Here is a 20,711-nt window from a genome sequence, read left to right as displayed (position 1 = left end):
TACTTTCTTCCGAGAATCAAGATTATTTGTGTTAGTACAACTTAGTAACCCTGTGTTCCAGGAAATTCTTAACTTAGAAGAGAAAACTGCCATCTGATGGAGAACTTTATTGTTTGCTTCAGGAAATTCTTGTAAGTTAGTTTATCCGGGTCAGTAATCTGCTCATCTCAGCTATTAGCTCTTGAATTAGAAAATAGGCTGTTTATCAAGATTCCTGTGCAGACTCTCATCTCATTTGTCCACCAATCTAAATTTATTATGTCAGCAAAGTTTGCCCAGTTCCAGGCAATTCCCTACCATGATAACATGTTTTAAATGTTTTGATCCCAGTCCCACTCATATCCTCCTTCTGAGACACTATGATTCTGTCAAAATGCTTTTTTCTATGTTGAATAAATCTAACACTTACCTTTTTCTGATCAAAACATTTTTTGTTGTTGGTATTTCTGAGGAGGTAACTGTGGATACATTGTACAGGAGGACAGGATATAAGAATGAGGAATATATATTTATCATGATCTGTTTGGGTATAGCAGAGACCTGCACTTGTCACATTCTTTAGCAAGGTATTTGCCCTGAAAATGTTTGGCTGGATGTTGCTTTACAAATTTATTATGCACCAGTTCAGTTCAGTTCAGTCGCTCAGTCGTGTCCGACTCTTTGGACCCCATGAATCGCAGCACGCCAGGCCTCCCTGTCCATGAACATATCCCGGAGTTCACTCAGACTCACATCCATTGAGTCTGTGATGCCATCCAGCCATCTCATCCTCGGTCGTCCCCTTCTCCTCCTGCCCCCAATCCCTTCCAGCATCAGAGTCTTTTCCAATGAGTCAACTCTTTGCATGAGGTGTCCAAAGTACTGCAGTTTCAGCTTTAGCATCAGTCCTTCCAAAGAAATCCCAGGACTGATCTCCTTCAGAATGGACTGGTTGGATCTCCTTGCAGTCCAAGGGACTCTCAAGAGTCTTCTCCAACACCACAGTTCAAAAGCATCAATTCTTCGGCGCTCAGCCTTCTTCACAGTCCAACTCTCACATCCATACGTGACCACAGGAAAAACCATAGCCTTGACTAGACGGACCTTAGTCAGCAAAATAATGTCTCTGCTTTTGAATATACTATCTAGGTTGGTCATAACTTTTCTTCCAAGGAGTAAGTGTCTTTTAATTTCATGGCTGCAGTCACCATCTGCAGTGATTTTGGAGCCCCCAAAAATAAAATCTAACACTGTCTACTGTTTCCCCATCTATTTCCCATGAAGTGATGGATGACCAACTTAGGGTCCTGTAAATCCTGCCCTTGGTATTTTACTGCTTGTGGTTACTATATTTCATGCTGCAGATAGTATTTTCAGTGGAGTGCTGAGAGGGGGCAGAATTTTACACAAAACGGCTATTTAGAGAAAACAGTGATGTAAACTCTAAGCAAAATAAATAAAAACAATAATTTTGTTTTGTTTTGTTTTCAGTCCATTCTGAAGGAGATCAGTCCTGGGTGTTCTTTGGAAGGAATGATGCTAAAGCTGAAACTCCAGTACTTTGGCCACCTCATGACTCATTGGAAAAGACTCTAATGCTGGGAGGGATTGGGGGCAGGAGGAGAAGGGGACGACAGAGGATGAGATAGCTGGATGGCATCACTGGCTCGATGGACGTGAGTCTGAGTGAACTCTGGGAATTGGTGATGGACAGGGAGGCCTGGTGTGCTGTGATTCATGGAGTCACAGAGTCAGACACAACTGAGCGACTGAACTGAACTGAACTGAAGTTGGTCACTGGCTGATAGGAGCAAACCCACCTCCAAGGAATGGTGGCTGCGCTGGTGCAGGAGGGCTGAGAGGAGCTACTCCACGTTCAAGGTCAGGAGGGATGGCGGTGTGGAGACACCCCTCGTCCAACGTAAGAGAAACCCAAGTAAGACGGTAGGTGTTGTGAGAGGGCATCAGAGGGCAGACACACTGAAACCATAATCAGAGAAAAGTAGTCAGTCTAATCACATGGACCATACCTTGTTGACATCACCAGATGGTCAACACCAAAATCAGATTGATTATATTCTTTGCAGCCAAAGATGGAGAAGCTCTAGACAGTCAGCAAAAACAAGACCGGGAGCTGACTGTGGCTCAGATCATGAACTCCTTATTGCCAAATTCAGACTTAAATTGAAAAATGTAGGGAAAACCACTAGACCATTCAGGTAGGACCTAAATCAAATCCCTTATGATTATACAGTGGAAGTGAGAAATAGATTTAAGGGCCTAGATCTGATAGCTAGAGTGCCTGATGAACTATGGAATCAGGTTTGTGACATTGCAAAGGAGACAGGGATCAAGACCATCCCCATGGAAAAGAAATGCAAAAAAGCAAAATGGTTGTCTGGGGAGGCCTTACAAATAGCTGTGAAAAGAAGAGTAGTGAAATGCAAAGGAGAAAAGGAAAGATATAAGCATCTGAATGCAGAGTTTCAAATAATGGCAAGGAGAGATAAGAAAGCCTTCCTCAGTGACCAGTGCAAAGAAATAGAGGAAAAGAACAGAATGGGAAAGACTAGAGATCTCTTCAAGAAAATTAGAGATACCAAGGGAACATTTCATGCAAAGATGGGCTCGATAAAGGACAGAAATGGTATGGACCTAACAGAAGCAGAAGATATTAAGAAGAGGTGGCAAGAATACACAGAAGAACTGTACAAAAAGATCTTCATGACCCGGATAATCACCATAGTGAGATCACTCATCTAGAGCCAGACATCCTGGAGTGTGAAGTCAAGTGGGCCTTAGGAAGCATCACTACGAACAAAGCTAGTGGGGGTGATGGAATTCCAGTGGAGCTCTTTCAAATCCTGAAAGATGATGCTGTGAAAGTGCTGCATTCAATATGCCAGCAAATTTGGAAAACTCAGAAGTGGCCACAGGACTGAAAAAGGCAAATTTTCATTCCAATCCCAAGAAAGGCAATGCCAAAGAATGCTCAAACTATCACACAATTGCACTCATCTCACATGCTAGTAAAGTAATGCTCAAAATTCTCCAAGCCAGGCTTCAGCAATATGTGAACCATGAACTTCCAGATGCTCAAGCTGGTTTTAGAAAAGGCAGAGGAACCAGAGATCAAATTGCCAACATCTGCTGGATCATTGAAAAAGCAAGAGAATTCCAGAAAAACATCTACTTCTGCTTTATTGACTATGCCAAAGCCTTTGACTGTGTGGATCACAATAAACTGGAAAATTTTGAAAGAGATGGGAATACAGACCACCTGACCTGCCTCTTGAGAAACCTATATGCAGGTCAGGAAGCAACAGTTAGAAGTGGACATGGAACAACACACTGGTTCCAAATAGGAAAAGGAGTACATCAAAGCTGTGTATTGTCCCCCTGCTTATTTAACTTCTATGCAGAGTACCTCATGAGAAATGCTGGGCTGGAAGAAACACAAGCTGGAATCAAGATTGCCCGGAGAAATATCAATAACCTCAGATATGCAGATGACACCACCCTTATGGCAGAAAGTAAAGAGGAATTAAACAGCCTCTTGATGAAAGTGAGAGTGAAAAAGTTGGCTTAAAGCTCAACATTCAGACAATGAAGATCATAGTATCTGGTCCCATCACTTTATGGCAAATATTTGGGGAAACAGTGGAAACAGTGTCAGACTTTATTTTTGGGGGGCTCCAAAATCACTGCAGATGGTGACTGCAGCCATGAAATTAAAAGACGCTTACTCCTTGGAAGAAAAGTTATGACCAACCTAGGTAGCATATTCAAAAGCAGAGACATTACTCTGTCAACAAAGGTCCGTCTAGTCAAGGCTGTGGTTTTTCTCTTTAAAAAAATTTTTTTTTTAATTTTTTATTTTTTTTAAATTTTAATTTTTACTTTATTTTACTTTACAATACTGTATTGGTTTTGCCATACATTGACATGAATCCACCACGGGTGTACATGTGATCCCAAACATGAACCCCCTTCCCACCCCACCCCCCCATAACATCTCTCTGGGTCATCCCCGTGCACCAGCCCCAAGCATGCTGTATCCTGCATCGGACATAGACTGGCGATTCGATTCTTACATGAGAGTATACATGTTTCAATGCCATTCTCCCAAATCATCCCACACTCTCCCTCTCCCTCTGAGTCCAAAAGTCTGCTATACACATCTGTGTCTTTTTTGCTGTGTTGCATACAGGGTCATCATTGCCACCTTTCTAAATTCCATATATATGTGTTAGTATACTGTATCGGTGTTTTTCTTTATGGCTTACTTTGCTCTGCACAATCAGCTCCAGTTTCATCCATCTCATCAGAACTGATTCAAATGTATTCTTTTTAACGACTGAGTAATACTCCATTGTGTATATGTACCACAGCTTTCTTATCCATTCATCTGCTGATGGACATCTAGGTTGTTTCCATGTCCTGGCTATTATAAACAGTGCTACGATGAACATTGGGGTACATGTGTCTCTTTCAATTCTGGTTTCCTCGGTGTGTATGCCCAGAAGTGGGATTGTTGGGTCATAAGGCAGTTCTATTTGCAATTTTTTAAGGAATCTCCACACTGTTCTCCATATTGGCTGCACTAGTTTGCATTCCCACCAACGGTGTAGGAGGGTTCCCTTTTCTCCACACCCTCTCCAGCATTTATTGCTTGCAGATTTTTGGATCGCAGACATTCTGACTGGTGTGAAATGGCTGTGGTTTTTCAAGTGGTCATGTATGGATGTGAGAGTTGGACTATGAAGAAAGCTGAATGCGGAAGAATTGATGCTTTTGAACTCTGGTGTTGGAGAAGACTCCTGAGAGTCCCTTGGACTTTAAGGAGATCCAACCAGTCCATTCTAAAGGAGATCAGTCCTGGGTGTTCTTTGGAAGGAATGATGCTAAAGCTGAAACTCCAGTACTTTGGCCACCTCATGTGAAGTGTTGACTCATTGGAAAAGACTCTGATGCTGGAAGGGATTGGGGGCAGGAAGAGAAGGGGACGACCGAGGATGAGATGGCTGGATGGCATCACTGACCTGATGGACATGAGTTTGAGTGAATTCTGGGAGTTGGTGATGGACAGGGAGGCCTGCAGTTCATGGGGTTGCAAAGAGTTGGACACGACTGAGCGACTGAACTGAACTGAAGTTGGTCACAAGGGAATGGTCTCTGAGAAACCTCATCATAGCCTGGATCGCACAGCCCTCAAAGCTTTCCATGTCCTTTGATTTTAAATGCCATCTGATCTTTGATTATTCAGGTATTTAGCAGAAAGAACCTTCTGGTTAGAGGATAGTAACAGAGTGGTTAGATTAAGGTTACAATGAGTAGAAATATCAGTTTCTCAGAGAGGAATTATTTATTTATATTTGTATGTTTATTATGCATCTACTGGGGTTTAGCACTGTGCTATGTACATTTGCCTTCAAAAACAAGGTCCAGCTTTTGTTCCAGAGTTTAGCTGTAGGTAGGAAACCAAGTGACACCTCACCTGATGCCTGACAGAAATTCCAGATACAATGTCCTAAGTGTGGCAATAATTCATACTAAGCGCTTACCACACAGCTGCCCAAAATTCCTTGTGAGGTCGGAAGTCAGAATTTCATTCTTGTTAAGCAGAATTCACTCATTCAACAAGTATATACTGAACATCTACTATGTCACAGGTAGTATTATAGGAACTTTGGACTAAAGGGTGAATAAAACAGACAGCAACCCCTGTCGTCATGGAGCTTACATCCTGGTAGGAGTTTGGTTTTTCTGCTTTGGTACTGGGTTTGAGTTCCCCACACATGGCTACATCCCATGATGTTTCGCAGCACTCAAGATAAGCAGAATGGCTGAAGCAAGCAGGATGAGTCACCAGAACCCATTCTGAGAAAAGTAAAGAACAAAATAAGGAAGCAGAAATTATTTCCTCTTTTAGCTTTACATCTTGCCTCAAGCATGTCCTTGAAAATTTCCAGTCCGAAGTAATAATGCATGGACTCAGGACACTTTCCATTTCTATAAAAAGTCCTGCTTGTTGGATGTACCAGCTGAAAGCTATATGACAGGATCTGTGGGGAGAGTGGAGAATGAGGGGCTCTGCTAAGCCTAGAGTCTGGAAAACTGGGTCCATAGGTCTCCACCGTGTATTGAATTGAACTGTGTAATGAATTGACCGCAGGAAATGGGTTAGCATCTCTGTTACTCGTGACAGATCATTCTGAAAACTCCAAAGCGTTTCACAAATGTGTGAGATCATTGATATACATATTAATGTCTAAATTGATGGATCCTGAGGCCATAGCAGAGGTCACAATAAAGAACAACAGCTTGGCTGCCAATAGAGAGGGGATTAAAATGTAAATTAAGTATCTTCCTCAGTGTGCTTCAGGGAACTGGATTTTTCCTGTGGATTAGTTTGTTGGATTCTCACCCCACCCAGCCTTGAAGCAGAAAACGGCCTTTGTATCCCAGCACAGAAGTAAACCTAGGAGTCAGAGTTTGGGGTGAAGTGGAAAAGAATAGTTTTACTGCTTTGCTGGGCAAATTGGGCCACAGTGGCCTATTGCCCTCACAGTTATGTGTCCCAAACTGGAGGTTAGTGAAGAGCTGCAGAAAGAGTGTGGTCAGCTCATGGACGTTCTTCTGATTGATTGGTGGTTAGGTAAATGGGAGTCTTCTGATTCCAACCAGTCTAGGGTCTACAACTGTGGGGAGCATACAGTTCTCCTGCCTGGTGGGGGTTTCAGTATCTGCAAAACAGCTCAAAGATTTATATTCCTTGATGGGGAATCAGAATCTTGCCCCAAGGCTGCACTATTGCTTTTCTGTTTTGGCCATACCACGAGAGAAGTGTGCTGAACTTTCCCGTTTGGGGATTGAACCTACATCCCAGGAGTGGAAGCAGTGGAGTCTTAACCACTGGACCACCAGGAAAGCCCTGTTGTTTCTCTTGGCTGTTTCTCCCTTATTTCCACATCCCCTCCCATCCCTAAATAGCAACTGTTTGAACCTACTCATTGGAACTCAGGAAAGGTCATAGAGGCTGAATGAAGCTTACCTCCTGTAATTTCCTGTAATCAAGAAGTGGGGGACACCTTAAAACCCATTCTGATCTCTGCATCAGGAAAATGGATCTGTAGGCACGGTAAGTACAGGGTTATTTCTAGAAGCTAGTCTTACACCAGGATAGTAAAAACAGAACCATTGATAATGTAACTGTGAACCAGTAAAATATATATCACTAAATCTAAACTTGACCATCTTTGGCTCAACTTCTCAGCCACATCTCAAAAGCACAGCTATATCAACAGCCTCCAGTATAAGCAGAAGTGTAAAGAAGGAAAGTGGGAGTGAAAAAAATAAGCAGTCGTAACTAATTTGGTTAAAATACATGACTTCAGCAAATTTTATAAAAATATATGACTGTTGTTAGCTCCCATCACCTAAACATTGAAAAAAGACTAAACTAGTGAGGGTCCTAAAACTTCAACTGATTAGCTTTGTAATACATCTGCCTATGGCTGTGATGAATTTCTTATCTATCTGAATGGCATCATTGCTTACAACATGGAAAATGTTCATTCTTATGTTTAGGTTAGTAAATATGACCTTAGTAACTAGTAAGAGTGATAAATATATGAAGATTCTGTTGTATGGTCAAAATGGTGAATCAGATCCAAGTCACTGAAATATTTTTATGAAAAATATTTTCATAAATATTTCATAAACTTATATAAGGGTAGGATTAAAGAGATTTTTTTTCTTGGTTAGGATTTTGAACTAGTCACAAAGGTTTCTTTCTGTCTTTCTGAATGTCCATCCAGACCACTCACATCCATTATATTAAAATTTGCATATTAAATTTTAACTTGGCAAATTCACAAACTAACTCTCACTTGGTTTCCTCTTTCGTAATTCCTAATAGCAAAGTTAATGTAGGAGATTTTTTCAGTGGCTGATTTACCCTCAGGGTAATAATGCCCTATTACTCTTTTTCTGGAGGCGCCTATGGTAGAAATGTGGAGGGAAAGGGATTTTAAAGGGAGATTCTGAAATCGTTGGGAAATTCCGCAACTGTTCTTCGTAGCCATGTCAACAAATGACATTGTCCAGGATCCATGATTCATGTACCAGGCATGCTGTTGTTGGAATGGAGTCAACAGAAGGAAGTTGGCTTCAGACACAGGGACTCTCAGCTGCTGCGCTAGAATGGCTATGAAAGATTTCTATTTTCATCAGACTTTTCTTGAACCTTCACTCTGTGTGAGGTGGGTGGGGTTCCAATTCAGCTCCCAGGGTTAAGAGGAAAGAAACCAGGAAGTCACTTAGGGAGAGGTACAGTTTGGGCTATAGGAAGGCTCAGAGATAGGAGAGGACAGACCTTGAGATCTTAACTCTTATGGGTGAGGGGGAGATTGCAAGAATGAGCTCTTAGGAAGTGCCCAAACAGTGGTGTGACCTGGCTTGAATTTCAAAAGTTGCGTTGATTTTGTCATGTAAAAAGGGGAAAGACACTCCAGACAGAGAAAATAGTATGGGCAGAAGGTACAAGGTACAAGAATTTAAAAGACTGAAGCTAAAGATGGGAGGAGAGAGAAATTGAGAGAGGAGACTGGGGAGGTCTGACAGAGTCAAGCAGAGAAAAACTTCCATCAGGTGAAGAACGTGAACTATCCTGAAGACCATGGCAAGTGGCAGACACTGATGATTAAGCCTGAGAAAAAATATGGCCAGACTCATGTTTTTGAAAGTTCTCTTGGTAAAGCAAGTGAATGGTGAGGGAGAAGACTTGGGTTAGGCCATTTAGGAGATTTCTATGGAATCTGGGGAAGAGAAAGGAGGACCAGTCTATTGTAGTGGAGATAGGAAGAGGGAAGAAATTTACTAAGAAATTATTTGAAAATTTTAAAAGACTAGGTACCGTTACATGTTGGAATACTTCAGAGATGCAAGTAGAACTAATGGCCAGACAATTGTGAAATAGAAGTACTAACTGATATAAAGAAATGCTGACAACACAAGAGAAGGTGAAATAACCAAGATATAAAGTCATGGCATACACAACATTCAAGATTAAAACAAAATATATTAAAACCTTAAAAGCCATAATCTCTGGATGATGAGGTGATAGATGATAATTCTCTTCTGTTTTATATTTTTATATATTCAAAGTGAATCATATTTGTAATGTAGAACTATGACAAAAGTTAAGGAGAAAATAAGGATGAAAGGAAGTAAGCGAAAACAGGGAAAAGGATGAAAGGAGAAAGATTTTATGTAAAAGAGATACACTCAGTGGTATATGGGAAGTAAGAATGGCTCAATAGAGAGATACAGTTATGATTTCTACATGGGCATCTTTAATGTAAGCTATCTAGAAGTTTCTACAAAGCAAGCATTATAGGCTAAAGGACTATATAGTTTCTTTGAGAGGTGATTAGGTCATGAGGGTGGAGCCTTCACAAATGGGATTATAAGCATGCCTCGGAGATATGTGGGTTCTGTTCTAGAAAATCCCAATAAAGAGACTAGCTTGATAAAATGAGTCACAATTTTTTTGGTTTCCTAGTGATATAAAAATTATGTTCCCAATTTGTTATAGTATACTAAGTATGCCACAGCATTATGTCTTAAAAAAACAATGTACATAACATATTAAAAAACACTTTATTGCTAAAAAATGCTAACTGACATCTGAACCTTTGCAAATCCTAAACTTTTGGCTGCTAGAAGGTCTCGCCTCAATGTTAATGGCTGCTGACTGAATAGGGTTGAGGTTGCTGAAGGTTTGGCTCTAGCAATTTCATAAAATAACTATGAATTTTGCATCATCATTTGACTCTTCCTTTCACAAACAGTTTCTCTGCAGCATACAATGATGTTTGACAACACTACTCACAGTAGAACTTTTCTTCAAAACTGAAGTCAATCTTTTCAAACCCGGCCACTTCTGTATTAACTGAGTTTACATATATTCTAAATCCTTAGCTGTCATTACAACAAGCCCCAAAACATCTTTACTAGGAGTAGATTCCTTCTCAAGAAGCCACTTTCTTTGTCCACCATAACAAACAAGTCTTCATCCATTAAAATTTTATCATGAGTTGAAATTTAGTCACAACTCCAGGCTTCACGTTTAATTCTAGTTCTCTTGCTATTTCTAACACATCTTCAGTTACTTCCTCCAATGAAGTCTTGAGCCCTCCAAGTCATCCATGAAGGTTGGAATCAATTTCTTTCAAACTCCTGTTAATGCTGATAATTTGATCTCTTCCCACGAGTCACAGAAGTTCTTAATGGCATCTAGAATGGTGAATTTTTTCCAGAAGCTTTTCAATTGGCTTTGCCCAAATCTACCAGAAGAATCACTATCTATGAATAAAGATAAAGCCTTATGAAATATATTTCTTATAGAATAAGACTTGAAAGCTGAAATGACTCCTTGATCTATGGGACGCAGAATGGATGTTCTGTTCTGTTCAGTTCAGCTCAGTTCAGTCGCTCAGTTGTTTCCGACTCTTTGCGACCCCATAAATTGCAGCACACCTGGCCTCCCTGTCCATCACCAATGCCCGGAGTTCACTCAGACTCACATCCACTGAGTCGGTGATGCCATCCAGCCATCTCATCATCTGTCATCCCCTTCTCCTCCTGCCCCCAATCCCTCCCAGCATCAGTCTTTTCCAATGAGTCAACTCTGCATGAGGTGGCCAAAGTACTGCAGTTTCAGCTTTAGCATCATTCCTTCCAAAGAACACTCAGGGCTGATCTCCTTTAGAATGGACTGGTTGGATCTCCTTGCAGTCCAAGGGAGTCTCAGGAGTCTTCTCCAACACCACAGTTCAAAAGCATCAATTCTTTGGCGCTCAGCTTTCTTCACAGTCCAACTCTCACATACATACATGACTACTGGAAAAACCATAGCCTTAACTAGACAGACCTTTGTTGGCAAAGTACTGTCTCTGCTTTTGAATATGCTATCTAGGTTGGTCATAACTTTTCTTCCAAGGAGTCTTTTAATTTCATGGCTGCAGTCACCATCTGCAGTGATTTTGAAGCCCCCAAAATAAAGTCTGACGCTGTTTCCACTGTTTCCCCATCTATTTGCCATGAAGTGATGGGACCAGATGCCATGATCTTCATTTTCTGAATGTTGAGCTTTAAGCCAACTTTTTTGACTCTCCACTTTCACTTTCATCAAGAGGCTTTTTAGTTCCTCTTCACTTTCTGCCATAAGGGTGGTGCCATCTGCATATCTGAGGTGATTGATATTTCTCCTGGCAATCTTGATTCCAGCTTGTGTTTCTTCCAGTCCAGCGTTTCTCATGATGTACTCTGCATAGAAGTTAAATAAGCAGGGGGACAATATATAGCCTTGATGTACTCCTTTTCTTATTTGGAACCAGTCTGTTGTTCCATGTCCACTTCTAACTGTTGCTTCTTGACCTGCGTATAGGTTTTTCAAGAGGCAGATTAAGTGGTCTGGTATTCCCATCTCTTTCAGAATTTTCCACAGTTTATTGTGATCCATACAGTCAAAGGCTTTGGCGTAGTCAATAAAGCAGAAATAGATGTTTTTCTGGTACTCTCTTGCTTTTTCCATGATCCAGCGGATGTTGGCAATTTGATCTCTGGTTCCTCTGCCTTTTCTAAAACCAGCTTGAACCTCTGGAAGTTCATAGTTCACGTATTGCTGAAGCCTGGCTTGGAGAATTTTGATCATTACTTTACTAGTGTTTGAGATGAGTGCAATTGTGTGGTAGTTTGAGCATTCTTTGGCATCGGGGTCCAGCCCTGGTGGATCCAGGGTAATTTGAAGTGGGGACGGAGTTGGCGATTAGGAAAGATTTATTTATTTAGAGATATAAAGAGAGATTAGAAGAGACTAGTGTAGGAGAAAAAAGGGAGCTGAGATTCCTTGGTTTACACAAGAAGCTAATAAAGTTCTGAGACAAGGAGCTTGCACCGTCTACGTTAGGCCACAGGCGCCCTCCTGGTCTCCCGAAGGAGTGGAGATGCAAAGCACCTCCCCGTTTTAGTCTTAGAAGCCCAGGCAAAATTAGTAGACACTGCGAGCCTTTGTGTTCCAGACGGGAATTCAGCCTGAAAAGGAAAGGGAGGGAGAGGGAGAGAGAGAGAGAATTGACATGGGGGGAGCCAGATTTCCGAGAAATTGTTTTTTCCTTTATTTTCCAGAAAAACTGTTATACTTTAAGTTGTACATAGAGATCAATGGATAATACAAAGTCATGCAAGGTCAGCAGCCCTGACCCTTATCGAGACAAGCCTTTTTTCTGCATACCTTTCCCACAAACAATGTTGTGTATATTATCTTCTGGCCTTGGAGGCCTGTGGACATTTTATGACCCTCTTTTGATAAAGACTGCTCAACCAGAAAACTTATTTTCCCTTGAAGTGTTTTTTCTTTATATTTCTTATCTACGTTAACCTCAGAAAGTATCAAACAGAGTTGCGTTTTCATGAAGCAAAGGTGCAGCGAGTTACAACAAAGAAAGAACCAATTAGCTCAAAGGTCTGATGTGGTTAGTTTCAAGGCTACACTTGTTTTTCTTGCATTCCAACTATGTTAACTAATGCACTCCCTGGTGCACAGTGGATAAGGGATATGGGAACTTGGCAGCAAGCATTGGCTCAACAGTGAACTCTTACCAGCACTATTCCAACAGCTTTTAACTCTTTGAAAGGCTCTATGTTTTAGGCTGGAGCAGCCATGAAGAGATACCCCACGCCCAAGGTAAGAGAAACCCAAGTAAGATGGTAGGTGTTGCGAGAGGGCATCAGAGGGCAGACACACTGAAACCATACTCACAGAAAACTAGTCAATCTATTCACACTAGGACCACAGCCTTGTCTAACTCAATCAAACTAAGCCATGCCTGTGGGGTAACCCAAGATGGGCCGATCATGGTGGAGAGGTCTGACAGAATGTGGTCCACTGGAGAAGGGAATGGCAAACCATTTCAGTATTCTTGCCTTGAGAACCCCAGGAACAGTATGAAAAGGCAAAATGATAGGATACTGAAAGAGGACCTCCCCAGGTCAGTAGGTGCCGAATATGCTACTGGAGATCAGTGGAGAAACAACTCTAGAAAGAATGAAGGGATGGAGCCAAAGCAAAAACAATACCCAGCAGTGGATGTGACTGGTGATAGAAGCAAGATCTGATGCTGTAAAGAGCAATATTGCACAGGAACCTGGAATGTCAGGTCCATGAATCAAGGCAAATTAGAAGTGGTCAAACAAGAGATGGCAAGAGTGAACGTCGACATTCTAGGAATCAGTGAACTAAAATGGATTGGCATGGGTGTTTTAACTCAGATGATCATTATATCTACTACTGCGGGCAGGAATCCCTCAGAAGAAATAGAGTAGCCATCATGGTCAACAAAAGAATCTGAAATGCAGTACTTGGATGCAATCTCAAAAACGAAAGAATGATCTTTGTTACTCTCCAAGGCAAACCATTCAATATCACAGTAATCCAAGTCTATGCCCCAGCCAGTAATGCTGAAGAAGCTGAAGTTAAATGGTTTTATGAAGACCTACAAGACCTTTTAGAACTAACATCTGAAAAGATGTCCTTTTCATTCTAGGGGACTGGAATGCAAAAGTAGGAAGTCAAGAAACACCTGGAGTAACAGGCAAATTTGGCCTTGAAATGCAGAATGAAGCAGGCCAAAGACTAATAGAGTTTTTCCAAGAAAACACACTGGTCATAGCAAACACCCTCTTCCAACAACACAAGAGAAGACTGTACACATGGACATCACCAGATGGTTAACACCGAAATCAGATTGATTATATTCTTTGCAGCCAAAGATGGAGAAGCTCTATACAGTCAACAGAAACAAGACCAGGAGCTGACTGTGGCTCAGATCATGAACTCCTTATTACCAAATTCAAACTCAAATTGAAGATAGTAAGGAAAACCGCTAGACCATTCAGGTACGACCTCAATCAAATGCCTTACGATTATACAGTGGAAGTGAGAAATAGATTTAAGGGCCTAGATCTGATAGATAGAGGGCCTGATGAACTATGGACTGAGGTTCATGACATTGTACAGGTGACAGGGATCAAGATCATCCCGATGGAAAAGAAATGCAAAAAAGCAAAATGGCTGTCTGGGGAGGCCTTACAAATAGCTGTGAAAAGAAAAGTGAAAAGCAAAGGAGAAAAGGAAAGATATAAGCATCTGAATGCAGAATTCCAAAGAATAGCAAGAAGAGATAAGAAAGCCTTCTTCAGCAATCAATGCAAAGAAATAGAGGAAAGGCAACAGAATGGGAAAGACTAGAGATCTCTTCAAGAAAATTAGAGATACCAAGGGAACATTTCCTGCAAAGATGGGCTCGATAAAGGACAGAAATTGTATGGCCCTAACAGAAGCAGAAGATATTAAGAAGAGGTGACAAGAATACACAGAACTGTACAAAAAAGATCTTCACGACCCAGATAATCACGATGGTGTGATCACTCATCTAGAGCCAGACATCCTGGAATGTGAAGTAAAATGGGCCTTAGAAAACATCACTATGAACAAAGCTAGTGGATGTGATGGAATTCCAGTGGAGCTCTTTCAAATCCTGAAAGATGATGCTGTGAAAGTGCTGCACTCAATATGCCAGCAAATTTGGAAAACTCAGAAGTGGCCACAGGACTGGAAAAGGTTAATTTCATTCCAATCCCAAGAAAGGCAATGCCAAAGAATGCTCAACCTACCACACAATTGCACTCATCTCACATGCTAGCAAAGTAATGCTCAAAATTCTCCAAGCCAGGCTTCAGCAATACGTAAACCGTGAACTTCCTAATGTTCAAGCTGATTTTAGAAAAAGCAGAGGAACCAGAGATCAAATTGCCAACATCTGTTGGATCATGGAAAAAAACAAGAGAGTTCCAGAAAAACATCTATTTCTGCTTTATTGATTATGCCAAAGCCTTTGACTGTGTGGATCCCAATAAACTGTGGAAAATTCTGAGAGAGATGGGAATACCAGACCACCTTACCTGCCTCTTGAGAAATCTGTGTGCAGGTCAGGAAGCAACAGTTAGAACTGGACATGGAACAACAGACTGGTTCCAAATAGGAAAAGGAGTCCGTCAAGGCTGTATATTGTCCCCCTGCTTATTTAACTTCTATGCAGAGTACATCATGAGAAACGCTGGACTGGAAGAAACACAAGCTGGAATCAAGATTGCCAGGAGAAATATCAATCACCTCAGATATGCAGAAGACACTACCCTTATGGCAGAAAGTGAAGAGGAACTAAAAATCTTCTTGATGAAAGTGAAAGAGGAGAGCAAAAAAGTTAACTTAAAGCTCAACATTCAGAAAATGAAGATCATGGCATCCGTTCCCATCACTTCATGGGAAATAGATGGGGAGACAGTGGAAACAGCATCAGACTTTATTTTGGGGGGCTCCAAAATCACTGCAGATGGTGACTGCAGCCATGAAATTAAAAGACGCTTACTCCTTGGAAGAAAAGTTATGACCAACCTAGATAGCATACTCAAAAGCAGAGACAGTACTTTGCCGACTAATGTCTGTCTAGTCAAGGCTATGGTTTTTCCAGTAGTCATGTATGAATGTGAGAGTTGGACCGTGAAGAAGGCTGAGCACTGAAGAATTGATGGTTTTGAACTGCGGTGTTGGAGAAGACTCTTGAGAGTCCCTTGGACTGCAAGGAGATCCAACCAGTCCATTCTGAAGGAGATCAGCCCTGGGTGTTCTTTGGAAGGAATGATGCTGAAGCTGAAACTCCAGTACTTTGGCCACATCATGTGAAGAGTTGACTCATTGGAAAAGACTCTGATGCTGGGAGGGATTGGGGGCAGGAGGAGAAGGGGACGACAGAGGATGAGATGGCTGGATGGCATCACTGACTCGATGGACGTGAATCTGAGTGAACTCTGGGAGTTGGTGATGGACAGGGAGGCCAGGCATGCTGCGATTCATGGGGTCGCAAAGAGTCGGACACGACTGAGATACTTAACTGAAACAACATGCATAGTTGTAAAAGTCCTGGTAAACCTGACCAGCAAGTTAGAGAGCCGTCAGAGGGGTTTGAATTGAGACACTCCTTTTATATGCAGGAGACTATTAACTAGAGCTCTAAGTTAACTTTTTCCAGAGAAAGGTGGTTGGGGATAGCCCCCCTGTAATGTCAGAAGAATAAGTGGAAAGCATAATGCAGTAAGGCAGGCAGACTCTGGTTTTAGGGGTGTATGCTTGAGAAAGTCCAGGGGGACCCCTGAGGCCTGATCCCACCTTTGCATTTTGTCAGGCCCCTTTCCTCATGACCTTTGCCACGGACGGGATTCCCCACACTGGCTTCCGGCACTTTGGCATTGCCTTTCTTTGGGATTGGAATGAAAACTGACCTTTTTCAGTCCTGTGGCCACTTCTGAGTTTTCCAAATTTGCTGGCATATTGAGTGCAGCACTTTCACAGCATCATCTTTCAGGATTTGAAACAGCTCAACTGGAATTCCATCACCTCCACTAGCTTTGTTCGTAGTGATGCTTTATAAGGCCCACTTGACTTCATACTCCAGGATGTCTGGCTCTAGATGAATGATCACACCATCGTGATTATCTGGGTCGTGAAGATCTTTTTGTACAGTTCTTCTTATTCTTGCCACCTCTTCTTAATATCTTCTGCTTCTGTTAGGTCCATACCATTTCTGTCCTTTATCAAGCCCATCTTTGCATGAAATATTCCCTTGGTATCTCTAATTTTCTTGAAGAGATCTCTAGTGTTCCCCATTCTGTTGTTTTTCCTCTATTTCTTTGCATTGATCACTGAGGAAGGCTTTCTTATCTCTCCTTGTTAGCAAGCACTAAAAAACATTAATTCCATCATACATGTCATCAGATATCTGAGTGCATTGTTGTTGAGCATTAACATTTTGAAAATATTCTTTTTTCCTTTGCAGTGGATCTCAAGTTGATTTTTAACATATTCAGTACACCATGTTGTAAACAAATATGCTCTCATCCATACTTTGTTATTCTGTTTATAGAGCTCAGGCAGAGTAGATTTAGCATAATTCTTAAGGGCCCTAGAATTTTCAGAATGGTAAATGAGCATTGGCTTAGAGTTATCAGCCAACTTAGAGTCATCAGCTGCATTAGCCATTAGACTCAAGAGTCAGAATGTCCTTGAAACTTTAAAGCCAGGCATTGACTTCTCTCTAGCAGTGATGGTCTTAGATGGCATCTTCCTCCAATAGAAGCCTGTCTCATCTACACTGAAAATCTGTGAGGATGGTTTTAGAGTGTATGCGTGCATGTTCAGTCGACTTAGTGATATCTGATTCTTTTCGACCCTATGGACTGTAGCCCACTAGGCTCCTCTGTCCATGGAAATCTCCAGGCAAGAATACTGGAATGGGTTGCCATACCCTTCTCTAGGGGAATCTTCCTGACCCAGGGATCAAACCCAGGTCTCCTGCACTGCAGGAAGATTCTTAACCACTGAGCCACCAGGGAAGTCTGGTGTTAGTGTAACTGCCATTAGTTATCTTAGCTAGATCTTCTCTATAAGTTACGGCAGCTTCTACATCAGCACCTGCTGCTTCACTTTGCACTTTTATGTTATGGAGACAGCTGCTTTCATTAAACCTCATGAAACAACCTCTGCTAGCTTCACCTTTCCTCTGCAGCTTCTTCACCTCTCTCAGCCCTTAGAGAATGAGGAGAGTTGGGGCTTTGCTCTGGATAGGCTTCAACTTAAGGGAATATTGTGGCTGGTTTAATCACCTATCTAGACACTGTAACTTTCTCCATATCAGTAATAAGACTGTTTCACTTTCTTATCATTTGTGTGTTCACTGGAGTAGCACTTTTAATTTCCTTCTCTTTTTCTTTGCATTCACAATTTGGCTGTGTTTGGCACAAGAAGCTTAGCTTCCAACCTACCCTAGCTTTCAACATGCCTTCTTCCCTGAACTGAACTGACCTCTTCCCTAAACTATATCATTTCTGATTTATGATTTAAAGGGAGAGATGAACACTTGGGGTTATCGTAAGGTTATTAATTGACCTAATTTCAATGTTGTTGTGTCTCAGGGAATAGAAAGGCCCAAGGAGAGGAAGAGAGATGGGGGAATAGTGTTTGGTGAAGCAATTAGAACATATATATTTATTAATTAAACTCAATTTTATATGGACAGAGTTCATGATGTCCCAAAACAATTACAATAATTAAATCAAAGATCACTGATAACAGATCACCATAACAAATTGACATGCACATTTGCTATATTTAAAATGGATAACCAGCAAGGACCTAATGTGTAGCACATGGAACTCTGCTTAATGTTATGTGGCAGCCTGGATGGAAAAGGAGCTCGGGGGAGGATGGACACGTGTATATGTATGGCTGAGTCCCTTCTGCTGTTCACTTAAAATGATCAAAATATTGTTAATTGGCTATACCCCAGTAAGAAATAAATTTTTTAAAGCAATTGAATAATAATGAAAACATTAGAAATATTACCAAAATTACCAAAATATGATACAGAGACACAAATCAAGCAAATGCTATTGGAAAAAATGATGCCAATAGACTTGTTTGATGTAGGGTTGCCACAAACTTTCAATTTATATATATAAAAAAAGCAGTGTCTGCAAATAAGCAAAGCACAATTAAATAAGGTATGCCTGTAGAATTCTTATAAAAGAGATCCTAGATACCTCTATCACCTTTCCTGCTTTAGGAAGACACAGTGAGAAAAAGGCTGCTTATAACCAGGAAATGGGTTCTCACCAGACACCTAATCTGCTGGCTCTTTGATCCTGGAATTCTTTGTCTCCAGAATTCTGAGAAATAAGTGATTCTTGTTTAAGCTGCAAGCCTATGTGGTATTTTCGGTACAGCAGCCCTAACAGAGAAAGAGCTGGACATTATACAAAATAGTTCTTATACCAAATCAGTTAAACTTTAAGCATGCTGAGAATTTGTTGAGACCTAAGAGTGTTTGCCTCTCTCAGGGTTAGTTTCAAAGTGCAGGGAGACAGACTGGATTTTGTGTAATTTCCAGTAATGTAGTACAGGATGAGAACCCATGTACCTTTAGTGTTGCAATAATATAAAAAGCCTCAGGAGCACCCCAGCCAACACAAGTCCTCAGAGACAGTCAAGCAAATGGTGTCTGGGGCTGCAGAAACCTGGAGAGAGAGGATCCAGGGTAAACATGCCTTCCAAGCTGACCATTGCTCTTTTGCTTTCTTGGCAGTTTCATGCTCTCCGTAGCATCGGGCAAAGGTAGGTAGATACTTCTGATTACTAGAGCTTTCTTTTATCTAATTATGATCCTCAGAAAGTAAGGCTTTAAGAACAAAATGCTTTAAGAACAAACATTTATTTTCAAAACAAAAAAAAAATTTCATTTAATGTGAACAGGGATGCAAAATGACTTCCATAGTCCTTGGACAACTTTACCTTTACTAACACTTTCTTTGGCTCTAAATATTTATGTTTTCTTTTGATTTTAAAAGAAACTGAAATATTTTCACAGGCCCCTAAAATTATTGTGGTCCTTAGGCACTGCATCTACTATGCCTCATGTATAAGTCAGCTGTGATTGAATCAGACTTTGAATTATTTAGGCTCTATCTCTATTCCTCTAAGGAAGTTGTGATATTTGGATTGGTATAAACATCCAGTTGCTAAGAATCAAATCTTGTTTTATAACACATTTATTTACATGTCTGAATATGAGTTGAATTTTAAAGACCAATGTATGGGACTTCCCCATAGCTCAGATGGTAAAGAATCTGCCTGCGATGCAGAAGACCTGGGTTCAATCCTTGGGTCAGGAAGATCCTCTGGAGAAAGGAATGGCAAGCCACTCCAGTATTCTTGCCTGGAGAATCCCATGGACAGAGAAGCCTGGTGGGCTACAGTACATAGTATCACAAAGAGTTGGACACAACTGAGCGACTCACAACTACTACTGTCACTATATATAAATACATATATACCCAAACCCAGTTACAATTTATATTATATTCCTTGGGATCCACAGTTGATAAACATTGGTCATTAACATTGAACTAGGCTGCAGTCCATGGGGTCGCTAGAGTTGGACATGAGTGATCGACTTCACTTTCACTTTTCACTTTCATGCATTGGAGAAGGAAATGGCAACCCACTCCAGTGTTCTTGCCTGGAGAATCCCAGGGACAGAGGAGCCTGGTGGGCTGCCCTTTATGGGGTCGCACAGAGTCAGACATGACTGAAGCGACTTAGCAGCAGCAGCAGCAGGTAACCCATATGTTTTAATTATAATTCTGTTGATGAAGATTCAGACAATAATCATTTCCTATCTGTTTTGAAGACCCCATGAGGGATCCTAGACCCTTCTGACAATCTGTTCTACAACCAGTAACATCTTGTTTTTAACATGTGGTTTCTGCACTTGAATTTTTCCTTTCATCTTTCATTAGCATTAAAGAATTTTTTAAAAACACATCTGTGTGAATTAGACATAAGTTTCTATTCTTTCTAAAGATGGTTTCTTTGTTGATGTTATTATAGCTGACCTCTTGCAAATACCACTATGGTTTCACAGAGGATTCTGCAAAATCAGGTGGAAGAAAAAGTGTCACATGGAGGTTCAACATTAATTTTAAGAACTATAAATATTAGTCTTCACAGAGAAAGTTACTCAAAGCAGTCAGCAAAAACATTTTCAGTTCAGTTC

At 41.0% G+C, this 20,711-nt stretch overlaps 1 long non-coding RNA gene across 5 annotated transcripts in view; it reads left to right on the top strand.

Moving 5' to 3' along the window:
* The window catches only part of LOC105615523 (uncharacterized), a 71,586-nt gene that overhangs the window by 24,309 nt on the left and 26,566 nt on the right, over positions 1 to 20,711 (top strand). For 4 of the 5 annotated variants that reach the window (XR_009601074.1, XR_009601073.1, XR_009601071.1 and 1 more), the window contains exon 2: positions 1,471 to 19,270. This is a non-coding gene — a long non-coding RNA (uncharacterized LOC105615523). The remainder of the gene's footprint in view (positions 1 to 1,470; positions 19,271 to 20,711) is intronic. The other variant, XR_009601072.1, reaches the window with a different exon arrangement.

The sequence above is a fragment of the Ovis aries genome, chromosome 6 (assembly GCF_016772045.2).
Source record: "Ovis aries strain OAR_USU_Benz2616 breed Rambouillet chromosome 6, ARS-UI_Ramb_v3.0, whole genome shotgun sequence".
Lineage (NCBI taxonomy): Eukaryota > Metazoa > Chordata > Mammalia > Artiodactyla > Bovidae > Ovis > Ovis aries.
Note: the sequence above shows the minus strand (reverse complement) of the source record. Positions and strands in the feature narration are given on the sequence as shown.